This window comes from Scyliorhinus canicula, chromosome 13 (assembly GCF_902713615.1).
Source record: "Scyliorhinus canicula chromosome 13, sScyCan1.1, whole genome shotgun sequence".
Classification (NCBI taxonomy): Eukaryota; Metazoa; Chordata; class Chondrichthyes; order Carcharhiniformes; family Scyliorhinidae; genus Scyliorhinus; species Scyliorhinus canicula.
The window spans coordinates 128,481,712-128,499,138 of record NC_052158.1 but is presented as its reverse complement, the minus strand read 5'-3'; the positions used below and the strand labels follow the sequence as shown (position 1 = coordinate 128,499,138).

General features: G+C 51.4%; 1 protein-coding gene and 1 non-coding gene across 3 annotated transcripts in view; one reads left to right on the top strand and one right to left on the bottom strand.

Moving 5' to 3' along the window:
• Positions 1 to 17,427, top strand: part of tnk2b (tyrosine kinase, non-receptor, 2b) — a 405,837-nt gene that overhangs the window by 88,111 nt on the left and 300,299 nt on the right. The gene's annotated exons all lie outside the window — the stretch shown is intronic.
• Positions 1,050 to 1,121, bottom strand: trnad-guc. Its single transcript has one exon. It is a non-coding gene; the product is annotated as a tRNA-Asp (tRNA).

Below are 17,427 nucleotides of genomic sequence, written 5' to 3'. Positions count from 1 at the left end.
CCTCGCCTGAATTACGAACATCTCGCTCTTAGCCGTGTTCAATTTATATCCTGAGAACCAGCAAAATTCCCTCAGGATTTCCATAATACCGTCCATCCCCACCATTGGGTCCGATATATATAACATTAGATCGTCTGCGTATAATGAGACTCTGTTCCATTCCCCCCCGGACCAGCCCTTTTCAGCCCCTAGAAGCTCTCAATGCAATTGCCAGTGGCTCTATGGCCAGCGCAAACAGCAGAGGGGAGAGAGGGCAACCCTGTCTTGTCTCACGGTGCAGTCTAAAGTAGTCCGATGTCGTCCTGTTCATCCTTACACTCGCATCCGGGGCCTGATATAGCCTCACCCAGTCGATGAACCCCGCCCCGAACCGAAACCGTTCTAGTATCTCCCACAGATAATCCCACTCGACACGGTCAAAAGCCTTTTCAGCACCCATGGCTACCATTATTTCTACCTCCCTACTCTCCAGGGGCATCATAATCACGTTGAGCAGCCTTCTTATGTTGGCTACCAGCTGCCTCCCCTTTACAAACATGGTTTGGTCTCCACAATTACATCCGGTACACAGTCCTCAATTCTGGTCGGCAAGATCTTAGATCATAGAATTTACAGTGCAGAAGGAGGCCATTCGTCCCAATGAGTCTGCACCGGCTCCTGGAAAGAGCACCCTACCCAAGGTTAACACCTCCACCCTATCCCCATAACCCAGTAACCCCACCCAACACTAAGGGCAATTTTGGACACTAAGGGCAATTTATCATGTCCAATCCACCTAACTTGCACATCTTTGGACTGTGGGAGGAAACCGGAGCACCCGGAGGAAACCCACGCACACACGGGGAGGATGTGCAGACTCCGCACAGACAGTGACCCAAGCCGGAATCGAACCTGGGACCCTGGAGCTGTGAAGCGATTGTGCTATCCACAATGCTACCGTGCTGCCCACTGACCAGTGTCAAGTCCGCACCGTTGAGTGCATCTCTTGGACGATGTGCCTTGGCGCATTTGGCAGCCGATGTGCCAGTTTTTTTCTCTAGAGGTACAAACTCCCCGTCAGGGAATTGAACCCCAGTCTCCCGCGTGACAGGCGGGGATACTAACCACTATACTAACGAGGAACTGTAACTTGGCGTCTACGCTGATCAAAGAGATCGGCCTGTATGACCCACAAGCCTCCGGGACCTTATCCCGTTTCAGAATAAGTGAGATGGTGGCCTGCGACATCGCGGGGGTAAACTCCCTCTGTCTCTTGCCTCTTTAAACACCCTGACCAGCACCGGCTCCACTATCCTGGCAAATTATTTGTAAAACCCCACCGGATACCCGTCCGGCCCTGGGGCTTTGCCCGACTGCATGACCTTCAGGCCCCCCAATACCTCTTCGATTCTGACCAGGGCCCCCAGTCCATCCACCAACCCCCTTCCCACTCTTGGGAATGTCAGTCCGTCCAGGAATCGCCTCATCCCCCCCGGTCCCCCAGGAGGTTCCGAAGTGTACAGCTTCCTATAATAGTCCCTAAAGACCTTGTTCAGCCCTGCCGGGTCACCCACTAGATTACCCTCCCCATCCACTACCCTCCCTATTTCCTTAGCCGCTTCCCTCTTCCTTAGTTGTTGCGCAAGCATTTTACTGGCCTTCTCCCCATGCTCAAAATTGCGCCTTTACCTTTCTACGCTGCTCTACAGCCTTGCCTGTGGTCAGCATCCCAAATACGGCCTGCAGCCTCTGTCGTTTCCTGAGTAACTCTGGCATCGGGGATTCCGCGTAATTCATGTCCGTCCGTAGAATTTCCTTAATCAGTCGGTCCGTCTCTGCCCTGTCTGTCCTGTCCCTGTACGCCTGGATTGAAATCAGCTCCCCTCTCACCACTGCCTTCAGCGCCTCCCAGAGCACCGCTGCCGAGACTTCTCCAGTATCGTTCACCTGCAGGTAATTCTGCATGCATTTCCTCAGCCTCTCACACACCGCCTCGTCCGCGAGTAATCCAACTTCCAGCAACCATGGTGGGCGCTGAAAGCTGTCCTTACAAAACTGCAGGTCTACCCAGTGCTGAGTATGATCCGATATGGCAATTGACGAGTATTCTGCCCCCACCATTCCGGCCAGCAGGTCCCTACTCACAACAAAGTAGTCAATTTGGGAGTACACCTTGTGGACGTGGGAGTAGTACGAGAATTCCCTCGCCGTCGGCCGGCTAAATCTCCATGGATCTGCTCCCACATTTTCTCCATGAACCCTCTCAGTTCCTTTGCCATCGCTAGCAACCTGCCCGTTCTTGAACATGACCGGTCCAGGCTTGGGTCCAGGACTGTATTAAAGTCCCCGCCCATGATCAGCTTACGCGAGTCCAAGTCGGGGATCTTCCCTAGCATCCTCCTAATAAAATCCACATCGTCCCAATTAGGGGCATACACACTGACCAGGACTACTCTCACCCCTTCGAGCTTACCCCTCACGATAACGAACCTGCAACCCCCATCAACGACTGTGACCTCCGCCTCAAATTGTTTAATCAGGATCGCAACCCCCCTCATCTTAGAATCAAGGTCCGAATGAAAGACCTGACTGACCCAGCCCTTCCTTAACCTAACCTGGTCTGCCACTTTCAGATGCGTCCCCTGCAGCATGACTATGTCCGCCTTCAGAACCCGCAGATGCGCAAACCCACGCGCCCTCTTCATTGGCCCGTTTAACCCTCTAACATTCCAGGTGATCAGCTTGGTTGGGGGGCACTTTGCCCCCCCCCTCCCTTTACCGATCAGCACCCCCTTTCCTTGGCCAGCCCCCCAGCCATGTGTCGCGCTTCATCTTCTCCTGACCAGCTCCACCCATGACCTCCTCACTGTTGCCATGCCCAGTTTCCATCCCCGTCAGCAGAATGACCCCCCCCCCCCCCCCCCCCCCCCAAGCAACACCATCTTATCACCTAACCCCTGCTGTAATCTAACTATATGCACACACCCCACCTCGGGTTCCGTTGACTAGCCCCACTCAGCTAGCCTGGGGCTCCCAGCCTCGGCGCCAGCGCGTCTCCCACCCATAGTTCCCAGTCACCCCTCCGCTGACCCATCCATACCACTTCCCCAGATCAGCCCTACTCAAGCAAACACTCTACACAAGTCATAAACAGCCCCCACAATAGCACAATTCAAGTTAAACAAGACAAAAAAAAGAAAGATAAGAAGTAACAGGCACTCTCAGTCCTTCCCATACAGACACAGAAAAGATTGCACAAAGTTCCCCTGAAGCATCCCTCTTAACCCAACCCTTTTAACTGTTTTCTTTATTATTCTCCCTCCAGCCAAGCTCCAGCTAATCAAAGAGCCCAAAAAGGAAACATTCAGGTGAATCACACAAAAAGCACGCAAAGAAACAACAAAAACGGACCCAAACGTGCAGGCAACTTTCAAAACGGGAGAGACACCACATATATTTAAAAGTTCGAACAAGAGTCCAAACGCCCTCAGCTCAGGGCCAGCCCTTGTTTCTTAACGAAGTCCATCGCCTCTTCGGGTTCCTCAAAATAGTGATGCTGACCCTCATACGTAAACCACAGTCGCCCTGGAAAAAGCAGCCTGAATTTCACCTTGTTTTTATCCAGTATCTCCTTCACCTGCCTGTAGCCTCCCCTCCTCCTGGCCACCTCAGCGCTCAAATCTTGGTAAACAGGCAGGGTATTGTCCCAAGTGCAGCTTCGTGTGCTCTTTGCCCATTGCAGCATCCGTTCCTTGTCCAGGTACCTGTGAAAGCATACCACCATCGCTCATGGGGGATCCCCTTGTCGCGGCTGCCTCACCTGCACTCTGTGTACCGCCGGCGCGGGAACACTTTGTTCCCCAGAAACTTCTGAAACATACCCTCCACAAACGTGGCAGCGTCTGGCCCCTCTGCCCGCTCCGGGAGGCCCACGATTCTCACGTTCTGCTGACGAGATCTGTTGTCCAGGTCCTCCAGTCCTCAACTTCCGAATCTCCACATCCGCCACCGTTTGAAAGTCAGCCTGCTCCTCCACTGACCTCTTCAACTGCTGGAGCTTCTCAGCCTGATCATCTAGCCTTTTTTCCATCCGGTCAATCGACTTCTGTAGCGGTTCCAAGTTGTCACGCTTCAGAGCCAAAATACCTTCTTGCATAGTCTGCAGCAGCTGCTCCATTGTGGGCTGGGCTGTCGGCGCCTTGCTCTGAACACCAGCAATGCTGGTCCCTCTCACAGCCTCCACTGTGCCCTTATTCGACCGCTTCTTCTGCTGTTTACGGACCCTCCAGCTTCTTAGGTCCATACAATTCTGTATGGGTCCTGTGCCTGAGTACTATTGCTTTCCAGTTCCGCGCTCAAAAGCGCAAAAAAGTCGGGAGAAAAGGTCCAGAAGTCCGACCGAGATGGGAGCCACCAAATGTACGACCTACTCCCTCATAGCCGCCATCGGAAGTCTACCGTTTAGTAGATCTTGATGAAGTCTTTGTAGTCTTAAGTAGGTCAACTGTCTATTTATTAACTACAAGAACTATGTGCATATATACAGCAAAGGGTTCAAGCTTGGAGTTGTCCGTATGTGCCAAATCCTTGTACTATATTTCCTCCCAAGTCTTTATCCAATGCAATTCCAGTTATTGACCCCATGTATTTACATCGTTATTACTACTCCATTGTCCCACCCCCCCTTCAAGTCTTTGAGTTTAGAGGTTCAGGCGGTCTGGAGGCTTATAGCCCTTCAATATCGTATCCGTACTGCTGTTGGAAAAGTGGTACACGCTGTTAATTTGGAGGTTGTTCTGGCATCTGGGTATCCTTTCATCCTTTTTCCATTACTTTGTATTGAACCACTCTCCTTTCACAGGTATCCCATTTTCCTCGGGTGGATGAATGCTATCTTCGTCCACATAGCATTTCGTCCTCATCTTTTGTGGTGTGGGCCATTGCGATCTCTTCAAGTGATGGAAGTTGACCATTCCTGCTGTGAGGATGTAGTTTTTTTTAGTAACCTCACCATTGTATTTGGCTATGTGGTGGGTTCTCAGCAATGAATGACTGTTCTTTGTTTCTGGCATCATCTCTGGCACTGTCATGCTGGCTGGGAGTAGGGCAGCACAGTGGCGCAATAGTTAGCATTGGTGCGTCACGGAGCCGAGGTCGCAGGTTCGTTCCCGGCCCTGGGTCACTGTCCGTGTGGAGTTTGAACATTCTCCCTGTATCTGCGTGGGTTTCACCCCCACAACCCAAAGATGTGCAGGGTAGGTGGATTGGCCATGTTAAATTGCCCTTTAATTGGAAAAATTAATTGAGTACTCTAAATTTATAAAACAAATGCTGCTGGGAGTTGGAGTGTTTGCTCTGTGGTCGCAGTGTTGACGTCACCAACAGTTGTTGGAGCTGGATGTTTAAGCTCTTGTGGTTGTTGTTTGCTTTCTTGTCCATCTTCCACTGGAGTAGTCGTGGTAACTATCTGAGTGGTTAGCTGGGCTGACCAAGGAGGACTTTCGGCACCAGTAACAAATATGGACTAACCTGCTCAGCAAAGAGAGAAGACATTGGGAGGCTAAATATAGACTGGGTAGTTGCTTTATGGAACACTGTCACTCAGTCTACTCACATGATGCGACCTTCCCATTGCTTGCCGTTTTATCTTGCTCCCACGCCTACATTTCTATCTTTGGCCTGCTGCAATGTTCAGTGAAGCCCAATGCAAACTGGAGGAACCACATCCCATCCTCCAATTAGGAACTTTATAGCCTGTGAAGTTTACATTGAGTTCACAGACCATGAGCTCCCTCTTCCATTTTGATTTTTTCCCCCCAAGCTCCTCTCCTTCAGGGCCATCTGTCACTTTGCTTTCACAGAGTGCTGACCTTTGTTCTGCTAGTAACATATTCTGTTACCATACCTTTATGCATTATTAGCACATTCTTTAGACTTTCTATTACCATTAACCCTTTGTATTGTGTCTATGACTTATTTGTCAATCTCTCCTGAGATCCCACCTATCCTAGACCTTCTACTCTGCTCAATCTTCACCCCATTTCCAACTATATAATCCATCATATTTCTACCCCTCTTAGTTTTGAACAAGAGTCATACGGACTCGAAACATTAACTCTTGTTTCTCTCTCCACAGATTTCGCCAGACCTGCTAAATCTTTCCAGCATTTTCTGTTTTTATTATTAAAGCGAGAAAACACTTCTGAAGTCTTAGTCAGGATGCTCATTCTTGTTTGCGCTCTCGGGAACTTGCAATTCTGTATGATTTATGACAGTGGTTGTCTTGACATTGTCTCTGACCGGAAGTCAGATTCCTGCAGGCCCAATGAGCAGTGTGTCTGTTGTTCAAAGCCAGAGGTTCTTTGTCCGATTGGATCGTAACACTGGCTCGTGTCCAATTAAAGTTTGTGACATGCCGTTTACTAAAATTTCCACAGGGGCGATACAGTGGCACAGTGGTTAGCACTGCTGCATCACAGCGCTGAGGACCCGGATTCGATCGAGGCCCCGGGTCACTCTCTGTGTGGAGTTTGCACATTCTTCCCGTGTCTGCTTGGGTCTCACCCCTACAACCCAAAATTGGGAAAAAAATAATTGGGTACTCTAAATTTATTTTAAGAAACCTAAAATTTTCACATTCCAATGCGAAAATCCAGAATCTTTGTCCTCCCCCAAAAAGCATGGCTGTGTGTCCTCTTGGTGTTCAGTCTTAACCTCATAAATAATCGTTAGATCTCCTGCGTATTTCAGTGTTTTGGCCTTGCACAGTTTGCCGAAGTGCCCAATGCTGCTCTGTTGAAAGCATTTGGCTGAAATTACAGGACGTTGAGCTCGCCTGTGAGTGTCATTTTGCTCCAAGGTGTTGCCATCGCTATACTGTTTCCCTTGGCATGGGCTGTCCCTCTTTCAGTGCCGTTCAACTCACTAGATCTAGTGGCTAGATCTTCCTTTTCTTGCAGCATGTCTGATTGTGCATTCTCGGCTACCTCTGCAACTGCTCTATCCTTGATAGGTCCGTATTTGCAGCGTTCAGCCATCCTGCATGGAGTTACAATCCCAGTTGATGTGATAAATGGAAGGGAGGAGGGGGCAGCACGGTGGCCTAGTGGTTAGCACAACCGCCTCACGGCGCTGAGGTCCCAGGTTTGATCCCGGCTCTGGGTCACTGTCCGTGTGGAGTTTGCACATTCTCCCCGTGTCTGCGTGGGTTTCGCCCCCACAACCCAAAAAAAAAATGTGCAGAGTAGGTGGATTGGCCACGCTAAATTGCCCCTTAATAGAAAAAATAATTGGGTAATCTAAATTTATAAAAAAAAAATAAAAATAAATGGAAGGGAAGTTCTCAGAATGGACCCTGACACAGAAGACTTCTATTAAACTGTAGAGGAATAGAGTCACAGGATCGCTAATTAGATTTAACAACAAGAAAAATAAAATTATTAAACAAAAAAATGGATTATAATCCAATGCTCCTTTTCTCTCCTGTATCTTAACAATTACACACCGATTTTAAGATGAACCCAGATTACAAGGAACATCTTAAACTGCATGACCTCATTGACACACACAGTCCCTTTTAAGCACACGAGATGACTGTGGTCAAATACAAGAGGCTGGCTTCTACGTTGCCTGGCGCCGATATCGTAATTGGCGATTGGGTGGAGAATCGACTCCGATGCCCAAATCAGGGCCATACTCCACGTACGCATACTGCGGGTTCGCGTGGAGTAACTGGACGCTTTCAACCAACGGGTCAGACTTGTGCACTCGCACATGCTTCCGGAGCAGGATGGGCCCGGGGGTGGCCAGCCAGGTCGGGAGTGGGGTCCCAGAGGAAGACTTCCTGGGGAAAACAAGAAGACGTTCGTGAGGTGTTTGATTCGTGGCAGTACATGCTCCGCCTCCTCACAAATGGCATAATTGGGCCGCGTGCCATTGCAACGGTGTTGGCACATAATCGGCAGGCCCGCCCGTGATGCTCCATCCCCGATGGGCCGAATTCCCGACGGCACAGGACACGTGGTCTCAGCGGTCAGGAACCTGGCGTGACACCTGCGGACTGTGGCACTCGGCCGGGATGCGTCCCGCTGACCGGGGAGGGGGGGGCTTCCGTGAGGGCTGGGGGAACTGGTGGGGGGTGGCCAGGATGTGCCCTATGAGGTCGCGGATGTCGGGTTGTGTCCGTGCACGGCCGGCGCCATGTTGTATGGCACGACCGCTGCAGATCATCAGCCATGCGCACTCGTAGCCAGGGACATCCCATTTTCCTGCCGTTTTTGGCACAGGAGCCATGTGTTTCCACATAGTGCCGCTGCTAGCCCCTCATCGGTCTCGGAATCAATGAGGGGTTGAATCCGATTTTTTGGGCGTAAAACGTATGCATATTCTCCGTTCGAGCCGGCACTTAGCCACTGAAACAGAGAATCCAGCCCAAGCACCCTGCCCTGAACCCAAGTTAGTGTCTGTGGATTTCTCCCTCCAGTTGATGATCACATGAGAGTTTCCAAACTCCACTCCCATAAAAACAAACCTCTCGTATAAAGTTTTCCCTAAGTGGTTTACATTCTGAAATCCAGTCCAGGTGTAACAAAATTACTCTTTTAACCCACGTTTCCACTCCACTTTTAACAGTGAATCCAGTCTAGGATTTTACACCACCCCCTTTTAGGTTCCGTTGTCTTTATTGCTTTTAGACAAACTCAGAGATCCAGCCATCAATTTCTATAGTTATTTCAACTTGCGTTCCACAGGCTACAAATAAAATCTTACAATGCTTCAGTTATTTTTCTGGCACCACAGCCTTCCTCTCAGCTCTGTCTATCTTTACTGAACAGTTCTCTGTTCTAGTATCTTTAAGGTCAGACTTCTTGGAAACTGTCATTAATTTCTCCAGTTTCCTTAACTAGGTGCTCTTCAGATCTCTGCACTTGTTTTCTTAACCATTACTCCATAGTATGGCTTTTCTGGTAGCAAAGCTGAGAGAGATGTTCGCTCTCTAACTTTCTAAACAAACTGCTTCTAGCAGAGCTGTGAGCGCTGCCTTCTCTCTCATTACCTATCTCCACCTGCCAACATATTCAGCCAAAACTAAACTTAAAAGCTTCTCTACCATACAGAGCCCCAATTGCTAACAATCGGCATTCCTCTGTTGGCCTATTTTTCACGCCATAGCCTTCTAAGCACACTAGAAATACAGTTGGAACTTAACCAACCCCCACACATACAAAGTACCTTTGTCCAGCATGAATCAAACTATAGATTTTACCCTCACAGGCACAGAAACATTAAATTAAACCCACTTAAAGTATACCTTGCAGGGTAGCACGGTGGTGCAGTGGTTAGCACTGCTGCTTCACGGCGCCGAGGACCCAGGTTCGATCCCGGCTCTGGGTCACTGTCCGTGTGGAGTTTGCACATTCTCCCCCTGTTTGCGTGGGTTTCGCCCCCACAACCCAAAGATGTGCAGGATAGGTGGATTGGCCACGGTAAATTGCCTATTAATTGGAAAAAATGAATTGGGTACTCTAATTTTATTTTTTAAAAAGTATACCTTGTATCTAATGTTTACCAATGCAAATATAAATCCCGTAAAATTACCTTTGTTTTCTTAACATGAGTCTACATGTTCTCCTGGCTGCTGGGTGCACTTATTAAATTTAGCCCCTTTGGGGGTTTTGTTACTTCTTGTGTTAAGATGAACATTGAATGATTTTAGTGGTACTTCAAATTTAGCAGATGATTCATTGATTCCTTGCCTCGCAGTAATGTCATCCACTATTGGGCCTACCGAATAAAGCAGTGTGTTAACCTGCTGAGCCTCTGTATATTTACGCAAGCCTGACGCAATCCTGTTTGTAAGGAATCTTTTTCTCTGAAGTCCTAATTCTGGGATTTATCTGGGCCTTGGATAAGTCCAAATTGATCTGGAAAAGTGGATCAGCTTGAAAATATTGCTGAAATTCAAGATCATGCCGCCGTTCGTTTGAGGACAAAGGGTTTACCCGTAATTGCTAGTTTTAGTGGGTACCTGTTGCAGTTGTGTTTGCGCTCAGTCTTGAAAGATTTTAGACAATGGCTCCTTGGATCATCCAATTCAGCACTATGCCATAGGGTTACGAAAATTCTAAATCTTGACCTTTGCTGATATTCAAAGCTGATTCTTTTGTTGTGATTTTTCCGAGTCAATTAATTAATTTTTATTTCCTTCTTGGAGTGAGCTCGGACACCACGTTTTTAAGCGCCAAGTCCGGGATCCGGCTGGCTGTAGTGCATTCGGAAGTGAGTGGCTCTGACTTTTAAATGACTGCAAACATTAAAAAACTACTGGTGGTCAAGAACCCCTCCTTGGTGCTTTTACTCTGTAATCCATGGGTATTCCAATTGGACCTCCCATGTTCTATGATGGGAGAGCCCAGCACATCAGGACAAAAGGTAAAATTGAAGCACATGCAACAATCTTCAGCCACAAGTGCAGCGAGGATGATCCATCTTAGATTCCTTCTAAGGTCCCCAGCATCATAGATGCCTGTCTTCAGCCAATTTCTCTCCATGTGATGTCAAGAAATGGTTGAAGACACTGAATAATACAAGGTAATGGGCTCTGACAATATTCTGGCTACAGTACTGAAAGCTTGTGCTCCAGAACTTTCCACGCCTCTAGCCAAGCTGTTCCAGTACAGCTACAACACTGGCTTCGACCCACCAATGTGGAATTTGTTCAAAAATTAGTTTACGGGATGTGGGCGTCGCTGGTTAGGCCAGCCTTTATTTCCCATCTCTCATTGCCGTTCAGAAGGTCGTGGGGAGTTGCCTTCTTGAACCGCTGCAGTCCTTGAGGTGTAGGTACACCCACTGTGCTGTTAGGGAGGGAGTTCCAGGACGTTGTCCAGGTAAGTCCTGCACACAAAAAGCAAGATAAATCCAACCTGGCCAATGACCACCCTATCATTTTACTGTTGATCACCGGTAAAATAATGGAAAAGGGGTCACCAATAGTGCCAATAGTGCTACCTTCTCACTGATGCTCAGTTTGGGTTCCACCGTGGCCACTCAGCTCCTGACCTTATTGCAACCTTCATTCAATTATGGACTCCAGATCTGGACTCCAGAGGTGAGATGAGAGTGATATCAAGGCAGAATTTGACTTGAGTGTGACATCAAGGAACCCTGGTAAAGCTGGAGTCAGTAGCAACTAGGGGAAAACTGGACACAAAGTACACATACCTGGCACAAAAGAAGATGGTTGTGCTTGTGGAAGATCAATAATCTCAGTTCCAGGAGATTACTGTAGGAGTTGTTCAGGATCGTGTCCTAGGCACAAGCATATTCAGCTGCATCATCAATGACCTTCCTTCTATCATAAAATCAGAAATGAGGGTGTTTGGTGATTACTGCACAATGTTCAGCACCATTTGTGACTCCTCAGATACTGAAGAAAACCATGCCCATACGCAGCAGTCTTTGTCTGACAAGTGGCAATTAATATCAGCACAAGTGCCAGGATGTGATCGTCTCCAACAAGAGAGAATCACTGGCAACATCTTGGGGGTCACCATTGACCAGAAACGGAAATGGACTAGCCATGTAAATAATGGGTGGGATTCTCCATTAGCCGACGCCTAAATCAGGAAAGATGATTGGGTGGAGAATCAGCTCCCACGCCAAAATCGTGGCAGGCGCCGGTTTGACGCCGAATCGCAATGCTCCAGCAACTCAAAAACTTCGTCAGTGCATTCCGGAATGCACGCACAGTAAACACTATTTACATTTCATTAGCGGGCCCGACCCGGTATTTTCCAGGGTGTCCGCGATTCTCTGTCTCTGATGGGCCGAGTTTCCGATGGCGCAGTTAACTTGTGCTTTTAAAAATCGTGAAACCGGCGTGGTGGCTGCTGAGGGAGAGAGAGAGGGGGTACATAAAGTGTCCAACATTGACATGGTTTGCTGACAGTTATACTGCTGGCATGGGGAGCTTCTGCCAGGACCGGGTGGGGAATAGCGGGCAGTGGCCAGGAGGTGGGCTGTGGGGTCGGGGTGGACTGGCATGGAACACCATTGCCTCAGCCGGCAAGGCAGCCATGCAGCTGCTCACATTGAACCTAGTGCCATCGGTCATATAGGTGACACCCCCAAGGCACCCCTTAGGTGCCCTCTACCCCCTGCCGACCCATTAGCTGTATGGATGTGTACCAGCACAACCAATGCCATCTTTCTTGGCTGGGATAAGTGTGTGGGAAGTGTAATGTGTATGTGTGGCTGTAGCTTGTCAGCCTACCGAGTGTCAATCATGAACCCGGCGAATCCCACACCGTTTTCATTGGAATCAATTGTGTTCCACGCGGCACCAGTGCTAGCCCCTTAATAATAGCAGGGTTGTTGCTAGTTTCTTTGTCGTGAAAGTTCACGAATTCTGAGTTGGCGTCAACACTTAGTCTCAGAAATGGAGAATCCTGACTTCCGGTGGCGGCAATGTGGAGCTAAGCCGCACGTTCGGCAGCTCCCGCTGAAAATGGACTTTGGGGCTCTTTTCAGGGCCCCCAACGGAACTTTGTCGGCAGATCCCGACGTGGGAAGAGGACAGGAGTCGATCTCTACAGTCCTATGGACCGGACCAGGAGTGGGGTAAGAAGAAAAACAGTGGAAGCACCCCTGGAAAAGCAGGGGAAGAAAAACAAAATGGTGGCCGGCAGAGGCCCGAAGGAGTGGAGGCAGTGGGCGCAGGAGCAGCAGGCGACTCTGCTGCGCTGCTTCCAGGAGTTAAGGTGGAGCTGCTGGAGTCGTTGAAGGTTACCACCAGAGAGCTGATGGAGGCTCAGACAGTCAAGGGGGCCGCGATCCGGGAGCTCCAGAAGCAGGCCTCCGAAAGGGAGGATGAGGCCGTGGCCGTCACGGGGAAGGTGGAGATGCATGAGGCGCTCCATAAAAGGTGTCAGGAGCGGTTCGAGGAGCTGGACAACCGGTCGAGGCGGAAGAATTTGTGGATCCTGGGCCTCACGGAGGGGCTGGAGGGGCCTGGCGGCCTATGTGGTTGTTATGTTGAACTCGCTGATGGGGGCTGGGTCCTTCCAGGGGCCCCTGGAGTTAGAGGGGGCCCACAGAATTCTGGCTAGGAGGCCCAAGCCAAACGAGCCGCCGCGGGCGGTGTTGGTGCGGTTTCATCGGTTTGTGGATCGTGAGTGTGTGCTCCGGTGGGCCAAGAAGGAGCGGAGCAGCAAGTGGGAGAACACGGAGGTGCGGAGGTGGCGAAGCGGAGGGCCGGGTTCAACCGGACGAAGGCGGTGCTCCACAGACGGAGCGTTAAGTTTGGCATGTTGCAGCCGGCGCATCTGTGGGTCACCTATAAGGATCGGCTGGTGGGGGGGACCGCCAATGGGAGTTGCCCTAGACGAGGCGGGGCTTGGCAGGGCGAAAGCGCGGGCTTTTCTCGGGTTTCTCGCGCTGGGAGATGGTGGGGGCTGAGAAGCGTGGGCCGTTGCTGGCTGTTTTCTTTCCCCGCACAAGTGGGGGGGGGGGGGGGGGGGGGAGAAGGACCCGCTGATGGGCACGATGGAGGAGGGGTAGTCACACGTGGGGAAGAGTCGGAGGTAGGGCGGGAGTCGCCGGGGTCAGCAGAAGTTAGCTGGCTCACGGGAGTGCTATGGAGGGAGGGGCGCGGCTAGGAGGGGTCCTAGCCTTGGGGGGGGGGGGGGGGGGGGGGTACCGGGTTGCTGCTGAAACGGTCAGGAAGGAGCTGGAGGATGCAGGGGGTGCTGGAGGGGGAGAGTTGCCGCCGTGGGGAACTGGCAGAGCGGGGGACGCTGGCCAGTGGTGGGCAGGGGATGGGGTATGGCTAATCGGCAGGGCATGGGGGCAGGGAGCCCTCTGATCCGGCTGATAACCTGGAATGTGAGGGGGCTGAATGGGCCGGTCAAACGGGCCCGGGTGTTTGCGCACCTGAAGGGGCTGAAGGCAGATGTGGCCATGCTCCAGGAGACACACCTGAAAGTGGCGGGCCAGGTTCGGCTGAGGAAGGGATGGGTGGGCCAAGTATTTCACTCAGGGCTGGATGAGGAGAGTCAGGGGGGTGGCGATCCTGGTGGGGAAGAAGGTGATATTTGAGGCGTTAAATGTGGTCGCTGACAGTGGCGGGAGGTATGTGGTGGTGAGTGGTAAGCTGCAGGGGGAGCAGGTGGTGTTGGTAAATGTTTACGCCCCAAATTGGGACGATGCGGGGTTTATGCGACGTATGTTGGGCCGCATTCCGGACCTGGAGGTGGGGGGCCTGATCATGGGGGGTTGGGGACTTCAACACGGTACTGGATCCCCCATTGGATCGATCCAAGTCCCGGATGGGTAGGAGGCCGGCGGCGGCTAAGGTGTTGAGGGGATTTATGGACCAGATTGGGGGGGGGGGGGGGGGGGGGGGTGGATGGATCCCTGGAGGTTTGCGAGGCCAAGGGCCAGGGAGTACTCGTTTTTCTCCCACGTGCATAAGGCCTATTCGAGGATTGACTTTTTTGTCCTGAGCAGGGGGCTGGTTTCGAGGGTGGAGGATGTGGAATACTCCGCCGTTGCCATTTCAGATCATGCCCCGCACTGGGTGGACCTCGGGATGGGGGAAGAGAGGGACCAACGTCCGCTCTGGCGCTTGGAGGTGGGGCTGCTGGCAGACGAGGAGGTGGCCGAGAGGTTTCGGGGGTGTATCGAGAGGTACCTTGAGGCCAACGACAACGGGGAGGTCCGAGTGGGGACGGTCTGGGATGCATTGAAGACGGTGACTAGAGGGGAATTGATTTCTATCCGAATCCATAGGGAGAGTGGGAAGCAGAGGGAGAGGGAGAGACTGATAGGGGAGATGGTGAGGGTGGATAGGAGATATGCGGAGGCTCCGAAGGAGGGATTGCTGGGGGAGAGGCGTAGCCTTCAGGCCAGGTTCGACCTATTGACTACCAGAAAGGTGGAAGCTCAGTGGAGGAAAGCACAGGGGGCGGTGTATGAATATGGGGAGAAGGCGAGCAGGATGCTGGCACACCAGCTCCGAAAGCGGGACGCGGCCAGGGAGATTGGGGGAGTGACGGATAGAGTTGGGAAGGTGGTGCGGAGGGGGGTAGATGTTAATGGGGTCTTCAGGGACTTCTATGGGAAACTGTACCGGTCGGAACCCCCGGTGGAGGGGGGTGGAATGGGGCGCTTCTTGGACAAGCTGCGATTTCCGAGGGTGGAGGAGGAGCAGGTGGAAGAACTGGGGGCGCCGATCGAGCTGGAGGATGTGGTTAAAGGGATAGGGAGCATGCAGTCGGGGAAGGCGCCCGGGCCGGATGGGTTTCCGGCGGAATTTTATAAAAGGTATGTGGACCTGTTGGTACTATTGGGCTGCCAACGCAACGATGGTGCTTAAGTGGGTAATGGACGAGGAAGGGGCAGCATGGAAGAGGATGGAGGTGGCGTCATGTGTGGGCACGAGCCTGGAGGCGCTGGTAACGGCGCCGTTGCCGCTCCCTCCAACGAGGTATACCACGAGCCCGGTGGTGGCGGCTACCCTCAAAATTTGGGGGCAATGGAGACGGCACAGGGGAGAAGTGGGGGGCTCGATGGAGGCCCCGATACGGGGGAACCATTGGTTTGTCCCAGGGAGCATTGATGGCGGATTTCTGGGCTGGCACAGGGTAGGGGTTAGGAGGTTGAAGGACCTGTTTGTGGAGGGGAGGTTCGCGAGCTTGGGGGAGTTAGAGGGGATGTTTGGGCTCCCCCCGGGGAACATGTTCAGGTACATGCAGGTGAGGGCGTTTGCCAGGCGGCTGGTGGAGGGGTACCCCTTGCTGCCCCCACGTGTGGTGCAGGACAGGGTGCTCTCGGGGGTGTGGGTTGGAGGAGGGAGGATTTCGGACATATACCGGGTAATGCAGGAGGTAGACGAGGCCTCGGTAGAGGAGCTGGGTGAGGAGATTGAGGAGGGGACCTGGGCGGATGCCCTGGAGACAGTGAATACCTCCTCTTCCTGTGCGAGGCTTAGCCTCATACAGTTCAAGGTGCTACATAGGGCCCACATGACTGGGACGAGGATGAATAGGTTTTTCGGGGGCGAAGACAGGTGTGCTATGTGCTCGGAGATCCCAGTGAACCATTCCCATATGTTTTGGGCGTGCCCAGCGCTGGGGGAGTTTTGGAAGGGGGTAGCAAGGACGGTGTCGAGGGTGGTGGGATCCAGGGTCAAGCCAGGCTGGGGACTCGTAATTTTTGGGGTTGCAGTGGAGCCGGGAGTGCGGAGGCGAAAGAGGCTGGTGTTCTGGCCTTTGCGTCCCTAGTAGCCCGGTGGAGGATCTTGCTCCAATGGAAGGATGCGAGGCCCCCAAACGTGGAGGCCTGGATCAATGATATGGCGGGGGTTCATTAAATTGGAGAAGGTGAAATTTGCCCTGAGGGGATCAGTACAAGGGTTCTTTAGGCGGTGGCAGCCTTTCCTGGACTTCCTGGCGGAACGGTAGGGAAATAGGCCGGCAGCAGCAGCAACCGGGCGGGGGGGTGGTTTGGTTCGGTGGGAGGGAGAACTGTGTACATGGGTTTGTGGGATGTGGCGGGTGTTATCTCTTTCCCTTTTGTTGTTTGGGTGTTCTTTTGTTTTTTCTTTTGTTTGCAGTTGCTTTTGAAGTTGGGTGGGTGTTCTTGGGTTTTTACCGCGGTTGTTTTGTTAATATTGTTGTGATGTTTATATTTTGTAAAAATTTTAATAAAAATTATTTTTTAAAAAAGAAATGGAGAATCCTGCCCAATGTATCTACAACAGGGGTGGGCAAACTACGGCCCGCGGGCCGCATGCGGCCCGCCAAAGGTCTTTATACGGTCCACCAAGTCATTAAAAAAAAAACTTTAAAATTTTTAAAAAAAATTATTTATTTTTAAGGTTAATGGGGGGGGCTGTTGTGTTACTTACTGGTATAGGGTGGATACGTTGACTTGAGTAGGGTGATCATTGCTCGGCACAACGTCGAGGGCCGAAGGGCCTGTTCTGTGCTGTACTGTTCTATGTTCTATATGAGGCGCCCAGAATCATAACCGGGTGAAGTAATTATTTTACTTAATATACTATGCGGCCCTTTAAAATTGTGAATTTCTGAATGTGGCCCTTGCACGGAAAAGTTTGCCTACCCCTGATCTACAAGAACCGGTCAGAGGCTAGGAATCCTGCAGCAAGTAACTTAATTCCTGACTGCCAAAGCCAGCCCACTTGCCTGGATGAGTACAGCTCCAACAACACTTGAGAAGTTCGGCACCATCCAGGAATCAGCCCGCTTGATTGGCACCCCATCCATAAAACATTCACTCCCTCCACCACCGACGCATAGTAACAGCAGTGTATACAATCTATAAGATGCACTGCAGGAACTCACCAAGGTTCCTTCTGTGGCACCTTCCAAATCCATGACCACTACCATTGGAAGGACAAGGGCAGCAGACACGTGGGAACACCAC